We start from the raw sequence: 18,952 nt of genomic DNA, 5'->3' as shown, positions 1-18,952 counted from the left end.
CTGAGTGGTACAGCCAGCAAGGGGCTGGGAGAACTTTGCTGCTCTCTTGTTCTTGGTACTGGCTCACCTGCCACCCGTAACACTAGGGATAGATCTACTGTCCTGGCCAAAGGAGGTACAGGGTCTTCTCTCTTAAGAGTTGGGCCAGCTCTCTAGGCTTCCTTGGGTGAAGAAGGATCAGGTAGGGATGAATTGTTTTCCTAATCCAAGCTACAACACTGCAGAAAAGTTGCAGGGCCAGCTCCCCTGTGCTCAGTCCCCCAGCTCACCAGCATCCCTGCCATCAAGAATCATCTCTACTATGCTTCCCAAGGCAGGTGAAGTACCTGCTTGCCCAAGTAGGGCAGCCTATGACGGGGTAGGACCAGCTCTTCTGTTTGCAGTAGGTGGCAAGGAATAAGAGGGGGAAAGTATCTCTTCCTCGCCGCCGTTGCCACTGCAAGGCAGAAGAGTGGCAAAGCCAGCTCTCCTGTGCTCACACCCTCAGGGCCAGTTTGCCTGCATCCCTAGCAACCAGGGCCAGCTCTACTGTGCTTCCTTTATGAGGGGCAGGCTCAGCTCTTCTGCTGTCCTGCCTTGGGGATAGTACCATACCCAGAAAGATGGGATCAGCTTTGTATAGTCCTCAGACATCAATTTGGCTCCAGGTAGCAGCCCAAACCATAGACATCTGCTGAACTTTAGAGGTAATGGAACCTCATTGCTGCAGGGTCATGGACCCAAATATGGCCTTCTGTGGCAGCACGGGGCAGGACTTCACCATGGCCCCCTTTGGCACTGCTGGCCACTCACTTAGGCTGTTCCTCACTTTGAGTCTCTAGCCCTAACCCCCTTCATTGTGCATACATACACCTTTCTGCATCTCCCGCTTCTCCATCTCTCCACTCCTTACTTGTTCAGTTTAGTGGCACCCAGGCATCTAGGTGTCTGGCATCATCTCGGGAGTGTTATGCCCTGTCTATGCACTGGGCACGGGTCACCTCATCTGTGTGCTGTCCACCCAGGCCCTATGGTGCCTGACTATGGGTTGTTTCAGGCTTATTCTGTAAACCAAGTCCTGTAATCCAGGGCAAAGTTTTTCTCAGGCATGGTCTTCCTGGTCTCTAGAGTTCATTTTTTACGTTATGTGTGTCTCTGTGTTTACATATATTCCTACAATGTAATACAGCATGACTTCATGGTTTTGAACAAAAGTTCATTGATTCATCAAAATGCAGGCATCCATTCTTTAACCTCTTTTAAGAATGTCATAGAGCTGGAATTATTTATTAATTTGGATTTCCTGATGGCTCCTTTCTTTTAGCAGTGAGCATACAGATCTGTCTTTGTTTTACTACTTGGTTGCTCACTACGGGTGTGGTGTAATATTATTTAATATAATATGCCAGGTAATTTGTCTGCTCACCAATTGAAAATATTTTTGTTGTTCCAAAGTTAGGAGAATTATAGATAAGTATAATGATATAGTCTTGCCAGATTTTTGCATGCATATGATTCTTTGGAGTAAGTGCTTAAAGATCCAGTTGTGTGTCATGTATGAAGACTGCATAGTATTGATAAGAAACCGCTGAGGATTTCTTTTTTTCTTTCTCTACTCATAAAGAAAACCATTTACTCTTTCTCTGCCTCCTCAGGTCTATTGGCTATTGCACTGTTGATGCTTTAGCCACCATCATACAAATCTAGTGTATCTCATTATTAGGTGAGCATTTAGTTTTCTAATGGTACATTGAGCTAAGCATTTGTCCTGTGGGTTTTTTCCCATTTGCACAATATCTTGCTAAAGTATCTATCCAGATAATTAGTCAAATATCTCTTATTTACTCTTCTCCACTTTTTAAGTCTTCATTGTAATTTTTAGTCATCTATGATCCAGTTATTGTAGTTCTGGAAAAAAGCAATGGAAATGATTTCAGAATGTAAATAATAAAAAGCCACCTGCATATATATGTCTATCACTCAGTTTGTCCCACAAGGAATCTATGGTAAATAGTCTAAATATACATCGATGGATGAAGAAAACATGATTAGTTCCATTTAATCAGAAAGTATTCAAATGGGGGATAAGAAAACAGTGACCAAGTTTCCCTTTCACTTCTTCCTGACATATACATAATTGGAAGAATGGAAAGATGAAATTCACTAGTATCCACTACAACTGAAAAGACCACTTAGGTTTAATCTACAATTTATCTACGTGCATTTCTTTTTAAAATATTTTTACTCATAATCATAAGCAATCATATTAAATATAACTTTAAATTGCAAAATATTGATGACATAAACATTCATAATTAGTATGTCAGATGTCACAATGTTTTGGTACAGATTAAATAAGTACAATATAAATGAATGTGGATATCTAGATAGATAGATAGATAGATAGATAGATACATAGATAGATAGATAGATAGATAGATAGATAGATAGATAGATAGATAGATAGATAGATACATAGATAGATAGATAGATAGAAAGATAGGTAGATAGAATATTCCCATAGTGTTAAACAAAAACCCTTAAGTTGTAGAATTATATGTGTAATGGTAATAACACAAATTCAAAATATTTTGTTTAAATAACAATACACATTTTGAAATGCATAGTATAAACCAAAGATTTTAGGAAGCGTAAAATAGAAAGTCTCGACATATTTTTTCATCCAACAGACACTTGTATTGTGCTGCTCTGCCTTTTTCAACTTCCTTAGAACTTCTAGGGTTTATAAAAATGTTCAACTTTCCACAGAATGGAGGGATGCTACATGAGGTTAACTTTGGTCACTGAGTTCTTGAGAGAGGGTATATTTCTTTCAAAGGAAATTTGGTGCATTTTGTGAAGAGTGTTATTTTACAATGTAACCCATCTCATTCATTGCATCAGTACAGCTAGTCCTGAAGAACACAGCATCCAAACTGAAGTGCACTGTAAGATTAGCTTCTGCTGTGCTACTCCTTCAGGCTTTATTATAGAGGGGAAAGATCATTTTCTTTTTAGGGAGTTGTACTCTAATGTAGCACTTTCCAGAGCATTTACCAGTGCATATATATTCGAGTAGTGACTGCACACTGTTTTCTTCGGAATCCCTGCCCTTTCCTCTGCAGGGAGCATTGCCTGTTCTTTTCAGCTAAGTCATCCTTCACCATTCTGGGCTGCAGGAGTGCTGCTCAAATGTAACACCAAGCTAATCAACAGAATAGCTGTCAGGTCTTTGCTGGAAACTATATTAACCTTGTCTCTTCATACTGCGAGCAGAATGAAAGTGACACAAATAAAATGTAATGGATAAAATATATTGTTCATGTAAGCTAACAAGGAACTACAAGTTGACATTCTTTCTCTCTTCCCTTACTGTGTTTCCATACCCTTTTCCATGATCTCTTCTCTGTATCATGCTTATGTCAAACACATAGTAGTAGAGATAAAATAAATATGTTTTAAATGATAAGAAAAAATAAATGAGTTAAATAAGATTCAATAAACTGACAATGGAATTTCTTGCTAAGAATACAGACTATCAAATCTGGAAAGATATCCACAATAAAACATTTGTTTTTCCTGAAAACCAAATCTTCCACCCCAGGTTCCTTACATGCATATATTCTCATAATAAAATATGTTAACACAGGCTTCATTTTAATTCTAATGACTTATAACAAATGTCAGATTCTCATATTAAAAATAACTTTCATCCCTACGATAGCACACACTAAATCTCTCAAGATGCACTGCAAGGATTTGAGAAATATAAAAACAATTATGTAAGCCAACATTATTATTTTCTTTGGTTTTATGGAACTCATGATAATTTATAGCATGCAGGCAGTGTGTGCAAGGTCACATAACCAGTAAATAATAGAGCTGACCCTTGAACTTGTGCCTAGACACCGAGAAAGTTCTTGCTTAAGTCTGTCTGCCCTGTCATTTAGCTATGTTTATATTTCTTTCCTCAAATGCATCAGAGAAGAATATATTTAGTATTTTAGAAAAATTCTAAATATATTCTTGTCAGAGGCATCGCTTGGTAAAGCACACATGCTGTTGGCGTTGGTTTTCTCTCCCCTTTAACATTTGTGATCGTGTTTGCTGAGCGAAGAGAAATGCTAAGACTCAAGACCAAATGTTTACTGAGCAGCTTATTCTTGATGGCCTTCTGCTTAAAAGTTTAAAATTAAAAATAGAACAGTATTCTCTTCTTGTCCCCTGAAAAAGTCTACAGGATAAGCAACATGGTGCAGGGCAAGGCCCTGAAGGCAGAAGCTCTGTAATACATCTTCTTTATTAATAGCCATTCATTTTCAAAGGAGAAAATAGTAACTAATGGATTTAATGGCTGCAACTTTCATCACTTTAACTGTGAATAAATTCCATTTTGCTTTTACTTTAAAGAATCTAGAGACAGAGGATGGTCATTCATGGCTGTGTGAAGTCCTAGCAGTGTTGCTTTGAAGGACTGATGACCCAGCCTCTTCAAATACCCTGCTCCACAAAAATGCTACATGGTGCTAAAGCATCAGGGCAAGTGTCACAAGAGACTGTAAATGAGCCCTAGGCTTGTGAATGTGTTGAGAGAATATGTTTGAAGTTATGATGTAGAAGTCAAAGAGAGTGTTGCTTTCTCTTTTGACACAATATTTAGAACAGTGCAGTTTTCTGGGTAGGAAGACGAATGAAATTAAATGCTACCTTTCCCTTTGATTGATGTGTTCAGAAAAATCTACATACTGGTAGACAATAACATTGTTCATCCTATATCTAAATGCCATAGTGTCCTTGATAGTCAAGGAGGCTGGTTAGTTCTTCAAAGGGGAAAATAGTAACTAATAGCGTTAATGGCTGTAACTTTCATCACTTTAACTGTGAATAAACTCCATTTTGCTTTTACTTTAAAGAATCTAGAGACAGAGGATGGTCATTCATGGCTGTGTGAAGTCCTAGCAGTGTTGCTTTGAAGGACTGATGACCCAGCCTCTTCTAATACCCAGCCTTTGAAGGAGGCTGGATAGTTAGGCGTGAGGTTGTAATATGACCATCTGGCTTTCTGTTCTTGGACCATCCCTACCCTTCTTCCTGCTATATCTTCTTATATATCTTACCATGATTATGATGGAATGATCTCCTACAACTGTAAACCTGACTAAATTCTCCTCCTTCAATTTATATAAACAAAAATAGAAAACAAAGAACTAAAAATAATACATGACCTCTTGTGTCGCAAGTATTATTGTCACGTGTTTGAAAATATGACTTTTTTAGACCCTTTAGCATTCTATCCAACATTTTATCAACAAAAAATACTGATTCTTCTACTAATGGCGTAAAAAAGCACTTTAAGACAAACAATGACATTGTGGAAAAAAATGTCATGGTGTAATTTCTACCTTTGACACTTGATGACTGAAAGTTTTAAAATATGCAAATGATTTTAAGGATCCCACCTTTACTAGCTATTTTATGTGGGACAGAATTAACATTGCATTCTATGAGAATGAACTTAACAAATACAAAAAATTAAAAAGAATCCCATGCCCCTGTGTAGGAGAATGCCAGGGCGGGGAGGTTGGTGGATGGGGGGAGCACCCTCATAGAAGCAGGGGGAAGGGGGATGGGATAGGAGTTTCTGAGGGAGAGACCTGGAAAGAAATAACATTTGAAATGTAAATAAAAAAATATCTAATAAAAGAAAGAACCTACATGATGCTTAATTAAATTTGAAATTCAGATAAGCAGAAGCAAAACAAAATTAGTGTATTTAAGACACAAATATTGAATGGGACATACATATTTTAAAATTCTTTCTGGTTTAATAGATTTAAATTCATCCTGAAATTTTATATTTTATAGACAATGTCCCTTGGACAACAGTTGCATAGTATTTGATAAAAATGTATTGTTTAACAAAATTTGTCTTACTCTTCTACCTAGTATATTTTTTAATTCATGCTCCATAGAAGCACTCACATTTGTAAATTTTCAATTGGTTGTTTTCTTTATTTACATTTCAAATGTTATCCCCTTTCTATGTTTCCCTTCTACAAATCCCGTGCTCCCTTCCCTTTCCCCTATCTCTATGATGGTACTCCCCCCAAATGAGTCAAAATTTAGTGGTTTTTCCCTTTAAGCCACATATTAGTAAGATATCAGAAGCTCTCGTTACTGAAAGATTGCCAAGGATGTTTTGTCTCTTGGCATCCAAGACTCCAGTAAAGTCCATCATCTCAACATTGAATCTCTATAAAGAACTGACTCAGGAAGTGTCTCAAGTACTTATATGGGGTCACATGAAAATATTGCCTAGGTGTCTGTGACACTACTTCTGTTGGACATATAGACATTTCATTTCATGGTGTATCTGTTGTACAGCAAGGATGGATGACCAGAGAACGTCCTTTACATTTCCTGTTTGGAGAAACCAAGGCTCTGATGACCTCCTGAAGAAAGGGCATACATGCACACAAATAGTCAATCAGTCAGAATGTAGGAAGATTATAAAATTAATTCAAAGCTAGTCCTTGAAGTCTAACAATCTATTTTTCTATATTTGGCACCAAAGGATGAAGAGAAAGAAAAGAATACAGAGCATGAGGATGACTGTTAAAATCTTTAGAAAGTGGTAGAAAAACTGAAGGCATCATTGTAATGTTCATTGTAATTGTCATAATTAGTCTCTTTGCATATTTCCAACATTAAAGTGGAGTAGATGTAAGCTATACTTAAACAGAATTTAAATTACATTAATGTGCATAGAGATTGGTAACATGAAGCATAACTCTAATTTTTATTTTACACTTGGATTAAGTCCAGTCTTGTATCAATGTTTACTTGAACTCAATTAAGCATTCATTTTACTGATAAAAATAACTTTTTTAAAAGCACAATTATCAGAAAAGTACACATTTATTTTAATGTTTATCAATTAAATTTAATAAACACTAAATGTTATTTTATTGATTGTTAACATAGAGATTAAATTGAACAATTTTTACTTTTAAAGGCCTGATGTTATAGCCAAAGATGCATGAATTCTTAGTGGCTTTTGGCAAAAAATGTTTGGTCCACGTCCCAGTGTGTCTTTCTATTTCCCACATGTGAAATAAATGTCATTTTATTTTGGCAGGCACTTGTAATTTCTAGGCATTTGTAATGCTCTAGAAAATAAACACATAATGAAAAGAATATAAACGTGTGGGAAATATAAGCTCACACTTGTCTTAGAAAGGGTTTCTACTTATTTTAAAATAAAACTGAATACACGTTATCATATAAAATAATGGGAGGAAATTTAAGTTCCAGTTGGTACCAGAGAGACATTGAAGTAATAGCATAGTATTAGCCTGATGCCTGCAGTTACATGCTTCCTTATTCTTCATCATCTAGATTTATAAATGAATAAATAACTAATTAAATAATTAAATAGAAAGAAAAGAAAAGAAAAAAGAAAAGGAAAATAAAGAAAAGGAAAGAAAAAGAAATTACATATAAAACAGCAATAACAAAGCCCAGACTACTGAATGGTGCCCTGCTAATGCCAAATATTTGTTTTTGGAATTGCTTTTCATGCTCTAAGTATTTCACCTTTTTGTTTTCCTATAGCCAGTGTGAGGCCCACAGGAGGAAGTCTACGGCTTTCATCTTGATTTATAGAGATGATGATAAAAGTTTAGTCTCACAGCTTGGTGTCCACTGCTCTAGTAAAATGCAGCCTACAGCATATGTTCAAAGACAGGTTAGCCATAGCTGAATGTAGTTTGATTCTAGTTAGTAAACATAGCCTACAGTAGAAACATATTGGATACAGGTTCAATGATAGAAGAAAGAAAACTAAAAAATATTCCAATAAACAATGTGTTTTCCAATTAATGTTGCACCTTAGATCTTTTTTTTTCTTGGTAATCCCTAGGAGATTATTCTATACTATGGTTAATGTGTAATTTAAAATAGTGATAGAGTATTTAGCCTGTTTGTACGTTCTCTACATAGTAGTCACTGTATTTGGGTAATCTCTATGCTCTCTCAAGCATTTATTAAACCAATAAACTATTGCAAAAAAATAAATATGCAAGTAAAGAAACAGGATTCAATGAGAAAGTGCAGGATCTCCAAAATAACATGGCATAATTACTAAAGACTTCTCTGAGGACATGATATTTCTCTTAAAACTACGAAAGAGGAGAGTCAGCCAAGCTAGAAACAGAAGGAAGGCTGTGCCTGTCAGAAGATGGGGAACTTGAAGACACTTGGCAAAGGGGTGTGGCACTGATCAGAGATGGGAGCCAGAGTGGCTAACCTTTGGAAAGTCACTGGCAAAGAAATGACACATTGATTTACATTTTCCCTTTCTCTGCTGCAGATAATGAATGCTCTCTTTTCTTGGCAAGGGTTCCAAACACAGAATCTGATTGAGCATGCACAGTGGCAAAGGAAATGGAGAGAAGATTATGTATTATTCTGACTGTGGAAGTGAGGAGCATACCATAAAGAATATGCATAAAACTGACTGAAAAATTTATTGGGATGTTGCTGTGAGAAACACCTGAGCATGGAAATTTAGAGGATGCTATTTGGTGTCAGTTTCAGAAGTTTCAATCTGAGGTACTGTCTTTGATACTGTTTCTTTAGATCTGTGGCAAGGTTGAACATGTGACTGAAATCCCCATCCTCAAAGTAACCAGGAGCTTAGACAAAGAGAAGGTCCAGGAACAAACTCCAGATGATACTGCAATAATATTCTTCCTTCTGTTAGACCTGCCTCTCAGTAATGGAATACAAATCCATTGAGTTATTACTTCATTGACTACAGCAGATTCATCAGGATACATTTCTTCCAGTAGTTAGAAGCAGAACATACAACATATTGGGTATTTCATCTACGGTCCCTCCCTTTGAGTCCTGAGAGTCTTTCACCTCCCAAGTCTCTGGTACATTCTGAAGGTTCCCACCACTTCCTCCCTCCTAAGGTAGCCTCTTTCCATTCTTCTTCTGGCCCCCAGGGCTTCAGTCCTCTTCCCTACACTCAATACCTGATCAAGTTCCCCATCCTGTCCCCTTTCCCATCCAGGTCCCTCCCTCCATACCTGCTCCTGTAATTGCTTTATTCTCCCTCCGAAGTGGGACTGAGGCATCCTCACCTAAGCCCTTCAGCTTGTTAACCTTACTGAGTTCTGTGGATTGTATCTTGAGTCTTCCTTCTCCTTAAACTTCATACGGTTTATGGATCGTATCATGGGTATTCTGAGATTTTAGGCTAATATCCACTTATTAGTGGGTACATACTATGCATTCCTTTTTAGTCAGAGTCACCTCACTCAGGATGATATTTTCTAGTTTCATCCATTTGCCTGCAAAATGTAGGATGTCCTCATTCTTAATAGATAAATAGTATTCCATTTTGTAAATGAAAGGTAAACATTTTTTATATCTATTCTTCTGTTGTGGGACATCTAGGTGGTTTCCAGCTTCTGGCTAATACAAACAAAGCTGCCATGAATATAATGGAAAATGGTTCCCTGCGGCAAGGTGGAACATCTTTTGGGTATATGCCCAAGAGTGGTATAGCATGGTCTTCAGGTAAATAGATTTCCAATTTTCTTAGGAATCTCCAGATTGATTTCCAGAGTGGTTATACCAGTTTGCAATGCCACCAGCAATGGAGGAATGTTCCTATTTCTCTACATCCTCTCAAATATGTGTTGTTGCCTGAGGTTTTGATCTTAGCCATTCTGATTGGTGTAAGGTAGAATCTCAGGGTCCTTTTGGTTTGCATTTCCATGATCACCAAGAACTTTGAACAGCCATTCAAGATTCTTCTGTTGTGAATTCTTGGTTTAATTCTGTACCCTATTTTTGATTGGGTTGTTTGCTTTTTTGGTGGTTAGTTTCTTGACTTCTTTATATATTATGAATATTAGCCCTCGATCAGATTTGGGGTTAGTGAAAATTTTTTCCCAATCTATAGGTTGGTGATTTGTTCTATTGACTATGTCCTTTCAATCCAAGTATTTGAAGTTTCACAAATTCAAACTGGTTAAAGCTTGTCAAATTACCATTTAAAATCTGCTACAATCATTGAGATGAGCCTAACAAATCAACCCACACATTAATACTTCTTGTTTATGACAATTTCCTATGATCTTTATTTTGGAAGCCAACTGTTTCAGGTATTAGGTTTTGTTTTTCTGTTTCAGCACTGAGGTCATTTTTTAAAAGTTTTTAATTCTACTAAAGTATTTATTGATAGTTAATCCTATTCTCTCATTTTCCTATATTTTCACTTCCACTATTGAACTGAAATAGTCTACTTGGCTCCTGCTATTTTATTCTAATATCATGTGTATAGGTGTGTGTGTGTGTGTGTGTGTGTGTATGTGTGTATGTATGTGTGTGTGCATGTGTATACATGGATGTGAATAAGTAGATTTGACCTATGTGTACTCTTTTGTAGTGATTCTGCAATATGTATAATGTGTAAACAATATATTTGCTATTATAATCAACCTGTTTCTTTGTGTCATTCTTTTGCATTTATCAATTTTAGAATTTTTTGAGACAAGATTTGCCTATATAGCCTTGGTTGGAATTTATCTTACACATATCCACTTACTTGTCTCTTCCTCCAAAGGGAGGTAACCTTACCAACTTATGAATATCACAGATGACAAGAAAAAATATTTTACTAGAACAAATGCATGTACAATGGCGAAAACTTCCAAAGTATATCATTCAAAATCCAATAAAAATTCCCAGAAGTATAAGAAGCAGAAATCTATAACCTATTATGATTGGGATACTTAACCAATTAAAGTTGAACCAGAAACAACAAATTATAATTTTAGAGAACAAATAATGAACCCGGTGATCATGAAAAAATTCTCATAATGCAAGAAGATATAGAAATATTTATAATTTATTGAATAACCTTATTGCTTATTAAATAAAATTTGCATTAATGAATTTTGTAAATAAAGGAAATTAGACTTAAATTGCATATTAAGTTTCCATAAAAAGATTATTTGTATTGAAAAATGGCAGTAGAAAATGTCTACATAGAAAAGATAATAATGCTAGGTAGGTGACTCAGTCAAATGTTTTACATGAAAGCAAAAAGACTTGACTTCAGATGCCCAGCAACCATATTAAAACCAAGGACTGTTAGAACTAGAACACAGAGACAGGCTGATCCCTAGAACTCTCTAACCAACTTGTCATGTAAAGTCTGTGAGTTCCAAGTGCAGTGAAAAATTCTGTTTCAAAAATAAAGTGAGATAACTATCAGCAATTTCTCATGGAAAACAATAGAGGAAGACATCTGTATTAATTATTTTTCTGTTGCTTTGATTAAGCTCCATGACCAAGAAAACTTATTGAAGGAAGGGCTATTTGTGCTAATGGTTCCATAGATAAACAGTTCCATTATGATAGTGGCAACAGAAGGTACAGCAAGAGAAATGTGAAGCTGAGAGAGCCCAGATCTTCAAACACAAGTACTATAAACAAAGAATGAACTAGAAGTAGCATAAAGTTTTAACACTCAAAGAATTCCTCCACTAATAAACATCCTTTGAACATGCATGAGGAAGGATCCTTGTCAGGAGACCAGAAATAGAAATTTATGTCCTCCAGGTTTTTATTTCCCCGTGTTGTAAATCATCAGGTACTGGCAGGTCTGTATGAAGAGTCTTGTCCCATATTTTCTTTATTATGCTACACAAATAGTTCATTATCTTAATTAGCAACACTGTAGCATGTCTTAGGTTAAAAGAATGTACTTCTCACAAATTTAGAGTTCTTATTTTAAATCTTAAATACATTTATTAAGTTCTATGTTAGCTAGTTTTCTATGAAATTTAAAATCATTCAAATGCTTTCCGTTTTATTTCAACAGGATTTGATTGAAAGTGCGTTAAATCTATAATTAATTTTCCAAGAATTGGCCCACCAATTTTGAGCCTCCTGGTGTAGTGAAATGGAACATTGCTCTATTAATTTAGTCAGTGTACTAGAATTGTGAATAGAACTTCTAGGAAGGAAGCCTTTCACCTGGCACTGTGGTCCTCACAGACACAGCTGTGTTCTCACTCTCAGTTCAGAGTCCTGATTTGAATGCATATTTGTAGCCATTTTCTTGTCAATAGCTTTTAGGGTGATGCAAATTTCCTTTGTATTTCCTAATTTTTCACCATGTAAGTCTTCTTTCTGGGGTTTATGTCTTACCATTTCTTACTCAATTTTTAATGATATTTCCTTCTGACATATTAAATGATTGTTTCTTTGATTTAGTAATTTTACATCATCATCACCATTTATCTTCATCTTCATCTTCATTATCATCATCATGGTCATCATCATATCTTAGATGCTGTCAGTCTATTTTATGGAATGTTCTATTAAGACCTTCTGCTGCAATTACTATAATTACATTTTAGAAAAAACACATTAATTAAAAAATTTTAGGTCGTTAAAAAGGTTGCTAACCTAATGCCAATAGATTCTCTGCATACAATAAATAATATATTCAAATAAGATAAATGAGTTTCATTTCCATCCATATGACTTAGAAAACTGTAGACTAGGAATTATCACTGCTTATCAGTTAGAGATTATCACTAAAAAAATACCACAGATTAAGGAGTTAATTTAATAATAATTCTTTTGTTATTTATACCCTAGAAGTCTGAGGTATTCTTGTATAAACTTGAATTTCCTGTACACATGTGATACCTATTACCTATATTTTCTTTTTGAAGAATATTGCTATTATAGGATGGAGACATTAACTTTAGGACATCATTTAAAATTAATTACCTCTTTAAATACCCCTTTCTCCAAATAGAGTACAATAAGTGTTGTAGGCAGAGGGAAATTCTATAATCTATGATATTAGTATAATACATTATAAAACTAAGTAATCAATAAATGAATAAAAATTTATTTAGCCTAAAGGAGAAAATACCAGACTTAGATATGAATTTAAACAGTCAAAACATCGAAACAGTATTTGTCTTTCTCGGTGTGGTTTTAGACAGTTAAAATAGTTCAAAGAAAGCACCCGAAGAAACACTTTACTTCTGCAAACATACAACAAACAAATTAAAATGACAAAAACAAAAACAAAAAAACCACAGCAGGCTACAGGTGCCCATTCTTGTAATAGATGTTCCTCAGTGACATTCCTGCATCAAACCTGTTTAAACTGAGGCTAATATCCACTCTTCACTCTTCAATGTGGCAACACTAATCAAATATGTAGATTTAAGTTTCAGTTAAGTAAAACTATATGAAACTAAAACATAATTCTGCCATTGATCTGGTCAATTGCATTGCTCAGTGGCCTGCAACACAAAACACAATGTATTTTATTAGATTGAAGGAAAGTTGATTCCCCCAACTTGGGGTCCATTCAATGTGTAGACACGAAGTTCTGACATTATTACTGATGCCATGTTGTGCTTGCAGTCAGGAGCCTAGCATGGCTGACCTCTGAGAGGCTCTACAAGCAGCTGACTAAGACAGATGCAGATACTTTCAGGACTGAGGTAAGGAACCCCTATGGCAGAGTTAGAGGAGGGACTGAAGGAGCTGAAAGGAATTGCAATCCCATAGGAAGAACAAGAGTATCAACTAAACTGGATACCTCAGAGCTCTCAGAGACTAAGTAAACCAACCAAACAGCACACATGGGCTAGCCCGTGGCCTCCAGCACATATGTTGCAGAGTACTGGCTTGTCTGGATGCCAGGGACCAGGCCCAGTGGGATGTTTCTTCTTTCATGTTGGTTCTTCTTGAGGCAGCAGAAGTCAAGTTAGACTTGCTTTTGCGATTCTGGGTTAAGACTTTGTCTTAGGAGTTTAGTTAGGGTTGCTCTATTATAAAAAAGTTTACTTATTTAAGTCTAAGTTTTACTATGCTATTGTAGCTGACCTGCCTTTTGTGTTCCTCTGGAGCCAGAGACTGCAGTCTCAGGCACTTACCACCTCATCCTAAAACAGCAGAAGATTAAGTAAAGGATTAATTGCCAGAGCCTTTTCCCTATTGTCCAGATGCCTCTTGCTTGTTGGGCTTGGGAGAAGTTTGGAGCAATAAACTTCTATTGAACCAGGAGGAGAGAATAACACTAGCAGGAAGACAAACTTTTACATAGGTGAATATAAATAATCTCACATAAATATAATTACAGCTTCATGCTTGCTCATTTTTAAATTTCCATCCAAATCCAGCTGGCCCCACTTGCATGTATTCTCACAATTACATACTTATACACACATACATATGTATACATTCTCACAATTGCATACTTACACACACATCCATACTTATATATGCTCATGGAGCAACAGCCCAAGCATCAGTGCAGAAAGAACTCACTCATTCTGGATGAAAATTGAGCTCCAATTTTTACTGCATAGAGAGGGAAAAGGTTTCCACCCTCTTAATGCTAAATGACTTAAACTCATGTTTGTAAGAAAAAAGCTTTGTTCCTTTTAATAAGACTAAGCCTGCCTTGTCCTTACCATGAGGCATTTTCTGTCCCATGGTAAGGAGAGGCCTGCCTAAGGAATGGGGTCACCCACCCCTCTCAAAAAATTTAACCCAGAATTGTTCTTCTCTAAATGAAAGGTGGAGACAAAAATATTGATGATACCAAGATGTGCTTGCAGACAGGAGCCAAGTATAGCTGTCCTCTGTGAGGCTCTGCCAGGATATGACTAAGACAGATGCAGATACTGATGCTAACAACTGTACTGAGCCTGGGGTCCCCAATGGAAGAGTTAAGGGAGGGATAGAAAGAGCTGGAGGGGATTGCAACTCCATAGGAAGAACAAGAGTATCAACGGACTAGACCCATCATAGCTCCCAGGGACTAAGCCACCAGAGAACATACATGGTCTTTTCTGGAATCAGTGGGAGGGGATGTGCTTGGTCCTTTGGAGGCTTGATGTCTCAGAGAAGGAAGCTAGAGGGATGATGTGGGAGTAAGTGGGTGGGTTAACACCCCCTTAGTGCAAAGGGGAGGAGGTGTGGATGTTGGAGGAGACCAGGAGGAGTGACAACATTGGAAATGTAAATAATTAAAACAATTAATGAAATTAATAAGAATATTAAAGAAGTTCAGGACAATGATAAATATATATTTTAAATAATCTTAATTTATCTTCATCAAATCTATTTTTGGTACACATTCATTTTTCCTCCATAATAGTTAACATATGTGTGTATGCATGCAGGCATCATTATCAAACATACAAACATAATGTTATCAACACTTCTTTTTTTTTTTCTTTTTTTACTTTGTAAGAGCAGAATAGTGTTAATGTCATGTCTTTCAATGCAAAGGGAAGAGATCCCACACAATCACCCTGAGACTAGAACCTAATATGCTTGTCAACAAATTCAGTTTTCGTGCTGTAGAGATGATTGTATCAAAAACATCCAAGCACTACTCACCTCAAAGTGGTAGATTCTAAATAGCCAAGAGTGAAGCTTAAGGAAGAAACACAAAGAATGTTGGGGAAATTATTTCATTAAGAAGACTTTATTGTACTTGAGGTACTAGCTCAGGCAATTAGACAACATAAGGAAGTTAAAGGGATACAAATTGGAAAGGAAGAAGTCAAACTATCATTATTTGCAGACAACATGATAGTCTACCTAAGTGACCCAAAAAACTTCACTAGAGAGCTCCTACAGCTGATAAACAACTTCAGCAAAGTGGCAGGTTATAAAATCAACTCAAGCAAATCAGTGGCCTTCCTATACTCAAAGCATAAGCAGGCTGAGAAAGAAATTAGGGAAATGACCCCTTTCACAATAGCCACAAACTGTATAAAGTATCTTGGGGTGACTCTTACCAAACATGTGAAAGATCTGTATGACAAGAACTTCAAGACTCTGAAGAAGGAAATGGAAGAAGACCTCAAAAAATGGGAAAACCTCCTATGCTCATGGATCGGTAGAATCAATATAGTTAAAATGGCCATTTTGCCAAAAGCAATATACAGATTCATTGCAATACCCATCAAAATCCCAACTCAATTCTTCACAGAGTTAGAAAGAGCAATTATCAAATTCATCTGGAACAACAAAAAACCCAGGATAGCTAAAACTATTCTCAGCAACAAAAGAAAATCTGGGGGAATCAGTATCCCTGACCTCAAGCAATACTACAGAGCAATAGTGTTAAAAACTGCATGGTATTGGTACAGTGACAGGCAGGCAGATCAATGGAACAGGATTGAAGATCCAGAAATGAACCCACACACCTATGGCCACTTGATGCTCGACAAAGAGGCTGAATACATCCAATGGAAAAAAGATGGCCTGTTCAACAAATGGTGCTGGTTCAACTGGAGGTCAGCATGCAGAAGAATGCAAATTGATCCATCCTTATCTCCTTGTACTAAGCTCAAATCCAAATGGATCAAGGACCTCCACATAAAGCCAGACACTCTGAAGCTAATAGAAAAGAAACTGGGGAAGACCCTTGAGGACATCAGTAGAGGGAGAAAGTTTCTGAACAGAACAAAAATAGTGTATGCTCTAAGAGCAAGAATTGACAAATGGGACCTCATAAGGTTACAGAGTTTCTGTAAGGCAAAGGACACCATCAAGAGGACAGATCGGCAACCAACAAATTGGGAAAGATCTCCACCAATCCTACATCAGATAGAGGGCTAATATCCAATATATATAAAGAACTCAAGAAGTTAGACTCCAGAAAACCAAACAACCCTATTAAAAAATGGGGTACAGAGTTAAACAAAGAATTCTCACCTGAAGAACTTCGGATGGCAGAGAAGCATCTTAAAAAATGTTCAACTTCATTAGTCATTAGGGAAATGCAAATCAAAACAACCCTAAGATTTCATCTTACACCAGTCAGAATGGCTAAGATTAAAAATTCAGGAGACAGCAGGTGTTGGAGAGGGTGTGGAGAAACAGGAACACTCCTCCACTGCTGGTGGGGTTGCAAATTGGTACAACCACTCTGGAAATCAGTCTGGCGGTTCCTCAGAAAACTGGGCACCTCACTTCCAGAAGATCCTGCTATACCACTCCTGGGCATTTATCCAGAGGATTCCCCACCATGTAATAAGGATACATGCTCTACTATGTTCATAGCAGCCCTATTTATAATTGTCAGATGCTGGAAAGAACCCAGGTATCCCTCAACAGAAGAGTGGATGCAAAAAATGTGGTATATCTACACAATGGAGTACTATTCAGCCATTAGAAACAAAGAATTCATGAAATTCTTAGGCAAATGGATGGAGCTAGAGAACATCATACTAAGTGAGGTAACCCAGACTCAAAAGGTGAATCATGGTATGCACTCACTAATAAGTGGTTATTAACCTAGAAAACTGGAATACCCAAAACATAATCCACACATCAAATGAGGTACAAGAAGAAAGGAGGAGTGGCTCCTGGTTCTGGAAAGACTCAGTAAAATAGTATTCGGCAAAACCAGAACGGGGAACTGGGAAGGGGTGGGAGGGAGGACAGGGGAAGAGAAGGGGGCTTACGGGACTTTCGGGGAGTGGGGGGGGCTAGAAAAGGGGAAATCATTTGAAATGTAAATAAATTATATCGAATAAAAAAATAAAAAAAAAAGAATAAAAAAAAATAATGAAGTCATGAGGAAGCTTTTAGTACCAGAAATGGATTACAGCTAATTGTTTTGTTGGCCAAAGGGGTTCCAAGAGAATCTCCAAACAACCCAGACTGTTGCTAAGAGTACAGGTTGCTCTCCACAAACTGACGGCAAGGCCCCATTGCTTACAACCCCACCTACCTAACTCATTGAACATGGAGAAGCCCAGCTAGTGCCTACATGGAGCCTTCACCCCTGCATTCTAGTGTCTTTGATACAGGATGGTATTCTGCAAGCTATCAGGAGAGAAACATAAGCATCAACCCAGCCACAAACCCTCCCATTCACCATGGTGTCCTGCCTGCCACACATAGTACAATGGTGGCACACAGCTTGTAGGCATAACCACCTAATATCTGATTTGCCTGAAGGCCCACTCCATGAGATGGAACCCATATTCAACACTGCTGGGGTGACCATGAACCTGAGACTAGATAGCCCAGAAACCTAGGGCAACAATAAATTAATACTGGCCAAAAAAAAAAAAAAAAAAAAAAAAAGCAAACACAAGCACAGCATAGGAACAGCTAGAGACCCCAAGCCAGACATTATTCAGAGAATGGACCTTGTTACAGTCAGCCACAGATGAGATATTTCCATCAAATCCCTCCCCCGAGGGCTCAGGAAACCCTGTGGAAGGGGAGGTAGAGAGAGTGGCCAATGGGGACAGAGGACACCAAGGAAAGAAAGCCTTCCAAACACAGCAGGACTGAGGAACCTATGAACTCAGAGACTAAAGCAGCACAGGGCCTTCACAGGTCTGCACCAGATAGGGTCCTAGTGCTGAAGGAAGTGTACTCGTGCCCCATCCCTAACCTGGAAGCTGTCACAATGGAGAACCACATGCAAATGAACATTTAGTTTTCTTCATGGGAGTCTCACTGAGGAAACAAACTTCTCTCAAGGGTAGGCTGCATGCCTAGCAGAAAGTGGCCCAGAAAACAAATTCAGTGGCACCTTGGGAGGTTCCTTGGGCTCATAAAGTCATGCCAGGGCTTCTCTTTCCATATTCTTTAAAATTTATATATATTTATATTTATATATTTATATAAATTTCTCTATATGCCCTACAGGTCCTTTGCATATATATCAGCTCAGTGTTTTCATGGGATTTCTGACGGTGCCAACGACTGGGTCTCTGTGTCCATATCTGTGTCTTGCACCTTTCCTTGGGCTCTTTTCTTTCTGTGTGTGCTGCCTTATTCCAATGTGTTAGTCTTTCTTTTACTTCATTATTATCCCTTAGAAGCCTGCTTGCCTTTAAACGAGAGACACAAAGGGAATGGACATGGATGGGAAGAGGAG

Source organism: Apodemus sylvaticus, chromosome 15 (genome assembly GCF_947179515.1).
Source record: "Apodemus sylvaticus chromosome 15, mApoSyl1.1, whole genome shotgun sequence".
NCBI classification, from domain to species: domain Eukaryota; kingdom Metazoa; phylum Chordata; class Mammalia; order Rodentia; family Muridae; genus Apodemus; species Apodemus sylvaticus.
Note: the sequence above shows the minus strand (reverse complement) of the source record.